The sequence below is a fragment of the Grammomys surdaster genome, unplaced genomic scaffold (assembly GCF_004785775.1).
Source record: "Grammomys surdaster isolate TR1022 unplaced genomic scaffold, NIH_TR_1.0 345, whole genome shotgun sequence".
Lineage (NCBI taxonomy): Eukaryota > Metazoa > Chordata > Mammalia > Rodentia > Muridae > Grammomys > Grammomys surdaster.
The window spans coordinates 2,709,660-2,717,411 of record NW_021604764.1 but is presented as its reverse complement, the minus strand read 5'-3'; the positions used below and the strand labels follow the sequence as shown (position 1 = coordinate 2,717,411).

Genomic DNA, 7,752 nt, shown 5'->3' with positions numbered 1-7,752 from the left:
TGTCCAGGTGTGCACTTGTGGAGACCAGAAGATGTTGTTTAATGTGGAGTGTCTTCCTCCACCACACCCCACATCATTTTTTGAGGCAGAGTCTCTCTTTGATTGGTCTTGAGTTCACCCATTAGCTAAAGTGGCTGGCCTGGAACTCCCTCAAGGTGTCGTCCTGTGCACTCCAGCCATGCTCAGTGCTGAGGGAATGGCTACAGGCTGGGCTGGGCTATCTGGATGTTTAGGATTCACACTCAGATCCTACTACTTACAAAGCAAGTGTTTTACCCACTGAATCATCTTCCCAGCCTCACCCCATTCTTCTTGCCGTGTCTTCTATGTTTTCTTTTTTTTAAGATTTATCTATTTTTTATATATGAGTACACTGTTGCTGTCTTCAGACACACCATTACATGGCATCAGATCTCATTATAGATGGTTGTGAGCCACCATGTAGTTGCTGGGAATTGAACTCAGGATCTCTGGAAGAGCAGTCAGTGCTCTTAACTGCTGAGCCATCTCTCCAGCCCATCTTCTATGTTTTCAAAATTCCAATAATCAGAATTTTTAAAATCACATATGGAACAAAATAAACCTCCTATTCTGCATACACTGCCTAAGAAGGCTCAGTGTCCCGTGTACTCTGCCCATTTTATCCTGCTTTTTGTCATGTGTACCTCCTTTCGCCATTTTTGAGGAGGACAGTGTGCCACATGTCTGTGCAGGGCTGCGTAGGACTGTGTCGTCTCACCCCATGTCTCAGCTTCCTCCTCCACTCCGGCTCTCCAACCTAGTTCACCACACCTTGCTTCACACGAAGTCATATAGCTTGAAAATTCTTAGAATTTTTACCTCTGGCAATTCCAGGTAGTTTCTTCATATTCTGGGGCCTTTTTTTTTTTTTTTTTTTTTTTTTTTTAGCTTGCTGACGTATAGTACAATCAAGTGCAATCTAGGACATTCTTGACTCACTCAGATCTGTAGCTCCTCTATGAATCATATCTACACACACAGAGACACACACACACACACAGACACACACATACACACACACACACACAAAGCTAGAGATAGATTAACATTATACAAAAGGCAAATATTTTACAGACTTTTAATTTTTAAATTTTCTAACAAAAATTAAAATTTAGAGAAACAGATGGAACGAACCTCAAAATGTAGTTCACTTAAACCACACATTTAAAACATTGTTGTTTCAAAAGCAATCAGTGCAAAAGCTATTTAATGAATACTTAATGAATATTCTTTCTACACAAATCCATGGGAATTCAGTGTTCATTTCACCTTCTCAGCACACCTCAGTTCTCATTACTATTCTCCATGATCTGAGTTACAGGCCAAGAGAATCCAGGTCTGTTTTCTTCCATCTCTTTTTTGTTTGTTTGTTTGTTTGTTTTCTTGTTTTGTTTTGAACCTTACACACACACACACACACACACACACACACACACACACCGAAGCTCAACTACACAGTGGTGAGTCACCGGAGGGAGTTTGGGGTCACACATGAGACATCTAGCTAACAGATCATAGAACAGATACACATGGTCCCAGAATATCAAAGCGCTAGCAAGGCCTCAGTCTCCTCATCATTCAACTGGCTGATGGGGAAAAGACGACCAGAATCTGGGCATTGCAGGGTGCAATATATCAACCTCAAGCAACACGTGGTACATCTTCCTCAAAAACGTCTCATTGTGCTTGTAGCCTTCAGCCAGCTCTTTGGGTACCTCGGCCAAGTTTAAGGTGTCCACTGCCTGCACAAATGCTGCCCATTCCACTTTGGGGATCATCCGCTCCACAAAGTCGGAGTTGAACTCCGCGGGGTTGATGCAGACCTTGGTGGCAGGCAGGCACAGTGGGAAGACACTCGTGCCCACGCCCCACACATGCGAGCTCAGTAGATGGTGGGTGAGCAGTTACATGTTGTCACACCGGTGCTCGTGAGGCCGGAACCCTTCCATCTCTTCTGAATTAGTTTTCCCATGTCATTGTGACCAAGTGTCTGGAGGGAAGCTAGGCTTGCTTGTGCTCATAGTTTCAGACATTTCTGTCGTCCACGGTGGGGAAAGCATTGCAGAGCACCTCAGCATGTGGCAATGGGTGCACGTCGAGGTCGGTGCATGTCACAGTGGGTGTTCATATTGTGCCGGATCAGGAAGCCGAACTAGGGACTGGGTAATCCATTTCAAAGGCCCCACTTTAGTTACTTACTTCTGCCAACCAAATCCCAGCTCTGAAAGGTCCCCTGAACCTTTAAGAACAAACAAACAAAACGGTCACTGTCTAAGGGACAAGTATTAAAACATAATCCTGTGTGGGACATTTTAGATTCCAAGTCGTTATGACCTCCAAGATATGACTACATAGTTTATGGCTTCTCAAAATACAAAACCCTGGCATTTTGTATTTTGAGACTGGCTCTACTAGGAAACTATTCTGAATCAGGTTTCAGGGGCAAATGGTTGATACAGTTAGTGTGTGACAAACAGATAAGCAACTTCTATCTATGTTCTGTCATGTAGAATAGAAAGCCACCTATCTGCCCTAGGAAACAGCTAGGGTAACTGATAGGATCAAGCAGTCTGTCCCTGTAGTGGCTGGATGACAATTATCTTCTCGATGGGCTTAAATATTTGAACAGTTGGTTCTCAGTTGATAACACTGTTTCGGGAGGTTTAGCAAACGTGATGGTTTCAATAGGGATGGCCCCCACAGACTCACGTGTGTGAATGCTTGGCCATGGGGGGGAGGGGATATTAGGAGATGTGGCCTTGTTGGAGGAGGTATGTCACTGTAGGGGCAAGGTTTTGATTTCTCGTATGCTCAAGCTATGCCCAGTGTGACACACTGTTTCCTTCTGCCACCTGTGAATAAAGATGTAGAACTCTCAGCTCCCAAACCTGTCTGCATGATATCACGTTTCCCTGCCATGGTCATAATGGACTAAACCTCTGAAACTGTAAGCCAGGCCCAATTAAATATCTTCCTTTATAAGAGTTGCCATGGTTATGGTACCTCTTCTCAGTGATAGGAACCATAACTAAGATGGTAGGTGAGGCCTTGGTGGAGGAAGTACATCACTGAGGGTAGAGTTTGAGATAAAAGTCTCATACCACTTCCAGTCAAGATGTGAACTCTCAGCTTCCTGTCACCTCCCACCATGACCGACTTCTAGTTTTCTGGAACTGTGAGCCAGAATAAGTCCTTTCTTCTATGTTGCTTTTGGCTGTGGTACTTTATCACAGCAACAGAACATTAACTAACATGGTTCCTTACGGACAGACCTAGTTCACAGCTTGAGCTTAAGGCCACCACTCTTCTTATTCTAATGAGTCAAAGTCTAGTTCCCGTCTGAAGCTGACTGTGTGTGTGAGCAAATTCAGGAAGAGAAGTTAAGATGATGATATTTGATTCCGTCTCCCAAAAATCAACCTAAGCGAGATCATCAGTGGAGAAACTGAGTCATAAAAAGACAGGAGTCAGTGAGTTTCAATCTAGGTCAGTTATGTCTAATCTCAAGTCACCGTTGACAACATGGAGAGGGTTCATGAGCCAGGCCACTTGCCAAGAGGATGTCTCAGGATCTACACCCCAAGGCCAAGGATAGGCCACTCATCTTTCCCATCAAATGTCAGTATCATCTTCTGATAGTGAAGCTAAGAAAACAAAGTCAAAAATAGGTAAAGTAGGGTTTCAGAGACAAAGAAAAGGTAGTAGCACACTGCCAAGAATGTAAAAGATTAAGAGAGAAAGAGAGGGGGAGAGGGAGGGAGGGAAGGGGGAGGAGGGAAGGAGGGAGGGAGGGAGGGAGGGAGGGAGGGAGAGAGAGAGAGAGAGAGAGAGAGAGAGAGAGAGAGAGAGAGTGTGTGTGTGTGTGTGTGTGTGTGTGTGTGTGTGTGTGCCTGGGAGAGGGCTAACAGAATTCCAGGAGAGGCCCCGGGGCTGCAATTAGCTTGGAGTGTAGAAGCAGAGCATCCTGGTTAGTGGACAGGGAAGCTGTACAGGTGGTCAAGCCCCATGAAGAACAGGTTTATGGTAATGACCTAGACATTTGGATGAGCTAGAATTTGGATTTCCTTGTTTCTCTTGATGTCTGGTTCCATTTTCACCCCACCTTTTGCTGCTTAAAGCTCTTAGCTGCATTACAAACGAAAGAGAATAGGCTTGGAAGTCACATGTGCTGCCTGTTCCCAGCAACCACCTCCTAATAGACGTAGGCAGCAGAAGCAGAGAACAAGTTAACATGTTGCCAAGGCTGGTGGCCCTGAGGCTGGAGTCATGACTATATCCACCTGGCAAGTTCAGACAGGGAAAGTGGTTCAGTATCTTCAAAATGGAAATCTGGAGCGAACACTAACAGGCTGTTCTTAAATACTTAAGTGCTTTCATGCTCTCTGCCTGTCCTGACTGTGAGTTTCCAGCATATAAAGTTTTGGGGATGGAGGTATGTAGTTCGGCGGTAGAACAAGCAATTGCATGTGGCTGGAGTCAGATCTTCAGTGAACACACACACACACGCCCTAGTTTCTAAGTTGCTCTACTTCCTTTATTCCTTCCCACCCCCAGGTTTCCCTACTTTTGAAGATCCTGAGATAGCAAGCCTTGGTCATACATGGTGTTCATCTGCGTAGTCAAATAATGACAGGTTAGGCTGAGAGATGGTTCAGAGGCTGTTCTGAGCTTCTCTTTCCTAACATCAGTATTGCTGTTAACATTTCCCCCATATGCCAAGTGATCTCTATACACCCAATTCATACTTGTGAGAACCTTGCAAAATGTATACTTTTAGATCCCAACTCTACAAATCAGAAGACAGTTCTTCCTTACCTCCCTTCACGGTTTTCATGTCTCAGACCACCCTCCTACTTTATCCCATAAATCTCGCTAAACCCACTCTAAGAAGAAGATTTGAGTCTGGCTTTCCTGTCTCCATAGGATTGGCCACCTGGTGAAATAAAGTTTTTCCTCTTTAAGCACAAACTTCTTTGGGTAAGACTGTTTCACCCAGGGCTGGAAAGATGGCTCAGCGGTTAAGAGCACTGACTGCTCTTCTAGAAGTCCTGAGCTCAATTCTCAGCAACCACATGGTGGTTCACAACCATCTGTAATGGGGTCTGATGCCCTCTTCCAGTGTGAGTCTGCAGCTGAAGACAGCTGCAGTGTACTCGTATAGCTAAAAATAAGTCTTTAAAAAAAGACTAAAAACCTACCAGTTCTGATACTTGCCTCTGAGTGCACCGGGGAACCAGGATGACTTAAGCTGGATTTGTCTTTGCATTGAGTGGCATTGTCAGGCCCAGAGGACCTCAACTGAATTTATAACCATAGACTTTGGTTTGGTGCATGACCAAAGATATTTGGCTTAAACTGGGCTTGATCTTTAAGGGGTTTTGATGTAATTACCTTGACTAATCATCTTTGCTTTGCTGGCAGTATATGGGACTGTGGCTAGAACTACTATATAATGTATAAGAACTAGCAGGGCAGTGGTGGCACATGCCTTTAATCCCACCACTTGGGAGGCAGAAATAGGTGGATCTCTGTGAATTCGAGGCCAGTCTGTTCTACAGAGTCAGTTCTAGAACTTCAGGGCTACTGAGAGAATAAACAAAACAAAACAAAATATTTGGAATACAAAAAGCCAAAAAAACAAAACAAACAAAAAACTCCTAACCAACCAAAGAACTAGTGCTTCTATAAGTCTGTGACTTGGTGAAAATATTTCTGACACAAGAGAATTAAGGTAACAGATGGAATTAAATTTGCTAGTTGTTACAGGTTGAACATCCTGCCCTCTCTTCCTGTCTTGATGTTCTAACTTGACATTCAGAAGGAGGCTGAACTCTGGTCCTTAAAAAGGGTCATTAGTTTATAATGAATTCATATGCATTTAGTATCTATCCAATAGCACTACATTTAAAAGACCAGAACAAACACACAGAGGTAAGACATAAGCAGAAGATGGCTCTCAGCAATCAAGAAATGAAGTTCCGGAAGGAACCAACTCTGCCAATTTCTGGATTTAAGAATCCTAAGAAAATAAATTGCTGATGTTTAAAGGCACCAAGTCTCTAGTGTTTTCTTCCCGTGCTCCTCCCCTCCTCTCCCTCCCTTCTTCCCGTTCCCTTGCCTTCTCTCTGTTTCCTCCTTGGCAGAGTCTCACTAAATAGCCCTGGTTGGCCTGGAACTCATTATGCAGACGTAGATCAGGTTTGCCTTGAACTCACAGAGATTCTGCCTCTTGAGTGCTGGGTTTAAAGTTATACATGACTACTACCAGCTCTGGTGTTTTCCTATGGCAGCTTTAGTAAACTAATACAAGTTACTGAACTTGTCATGGAGGGGGCAGAGTGGGGGGGAGCTCTCCTAGATTACTGGTGGTGGGGGAGGATCACAATGTAGCTATAAGCATTCTCAAATGAGGAAGAGAGAGAGGCCAAAGATGAGATCAGGGTGCTGTGGAACTGGACCCTAGGCTGCTGGCTTTCCAGTTGTACAGAGATGTGGTCTGAGGCATAAGGAAGGTGACCCAAGGAATGTGGGTGGATTCTCGAAGAGTTATTAGGAAAATAGATTCACTCAAAAGATCTCCAGAAGGCAGCAGCCTTGCTGTTTTACAGAGATGTGCTCTGAAAGTCTTGTTCGAGCCTGGAATGGTGGCACACACCATTAGTCCGAGATGAGGCAGGCAAAGTTCCTCTTAGAGTTAGCTCCAGGCCATCCAGGAATACATAGAGAAACCCTGCCTCGAGAAACCAAAGAAATCAAGACAGCCTCATTCACAGAGTATAATACCATAGCATTTTGGGGACTTGTTTTTAGTCACACTTTCCCAAGGTGCCTCGTGCTTCCTTCCTTCCTGACTCACTTCCTCGATGCCCGCCCTTCTTAACTCTAAAAATGTTGGCACCATTTTCTCATTTGTGTCTATTAAGAACAGATTATTTTTGACCTATCTTTAGGCCGCTCTTAGGGAAGGCATGTGCAACCCTCTTCTGTCCTGAAGTGGCCCCAGTCCCAGATATAAACAGCTGGAAGCTTCTCATTCTTATGATGCTTGCTTTATTCTATCATAAATATAATCCACCTTACAGTTACTAGTCACCTGGCTAAAACCTCCTGGAGCTGGTGTGTGCGGCCTGCGTTCTGACTGGATATCCTTTCTAACAATCCAAACTGGCATGCTGGCAGTACTGGGGAAGACCTTTGTTTGCTTGTTTGTTATTAACTGAGTAGAACAAATCAGATCATTAAAGGGCATGGGTCAATGGGTGTTCACAAGGCCTGGGTTTGCTGGGAACAGTGAAATCCAGACTTGGCCACGTCATTCTCTCTTCTGAACCTGGGCTCACGCTCACAGTACGTGCCTTTGAGCCAGAGAGCTTTCCCCAACGTTTGGGTTGGCTGTTTGCCCAGCCAGCAAGGTTGGCAAAAATGTGCTACAAAACACAGGTGGTTAGGAGACCTGTATTAATTTCCGAGGGCCGTCAGAATGAAATACCACAAGATGTGTGACTTCAAACAACAGAAATTTGTTCTTTCATATTTCTGGTGGATGAGAAGCCTTACATGGAAGAACCAGTGGGGCTCTGTCCTTTCCTATTCCTTGCTAGGCACCAGAGCCTTTCAAGGTAGTGGGTGTAAAGTTCATGCCCCTTGGCTTGTCCCTCCATCACTCTAATCTCTACCATGCAGAATATCTACAGAGCGTTTCTGTGTCTTCTTTGTTGTTGTTTGCATTGT

General features: G+C 44.5%; 1 pseudogene; it reads right to left on the bottom strand.

Annotated features, from left to right (window-relative positions):
- Window positions 1–1,564: 1,564 nt before the first annotated feature.
- On the bottom strand, window positions 1,565–1,931 carry LOC114630825 (annotated as a pseudogene).
- Window positions 1,932–7,752: the final 5,821 nt, after the last annotated feature.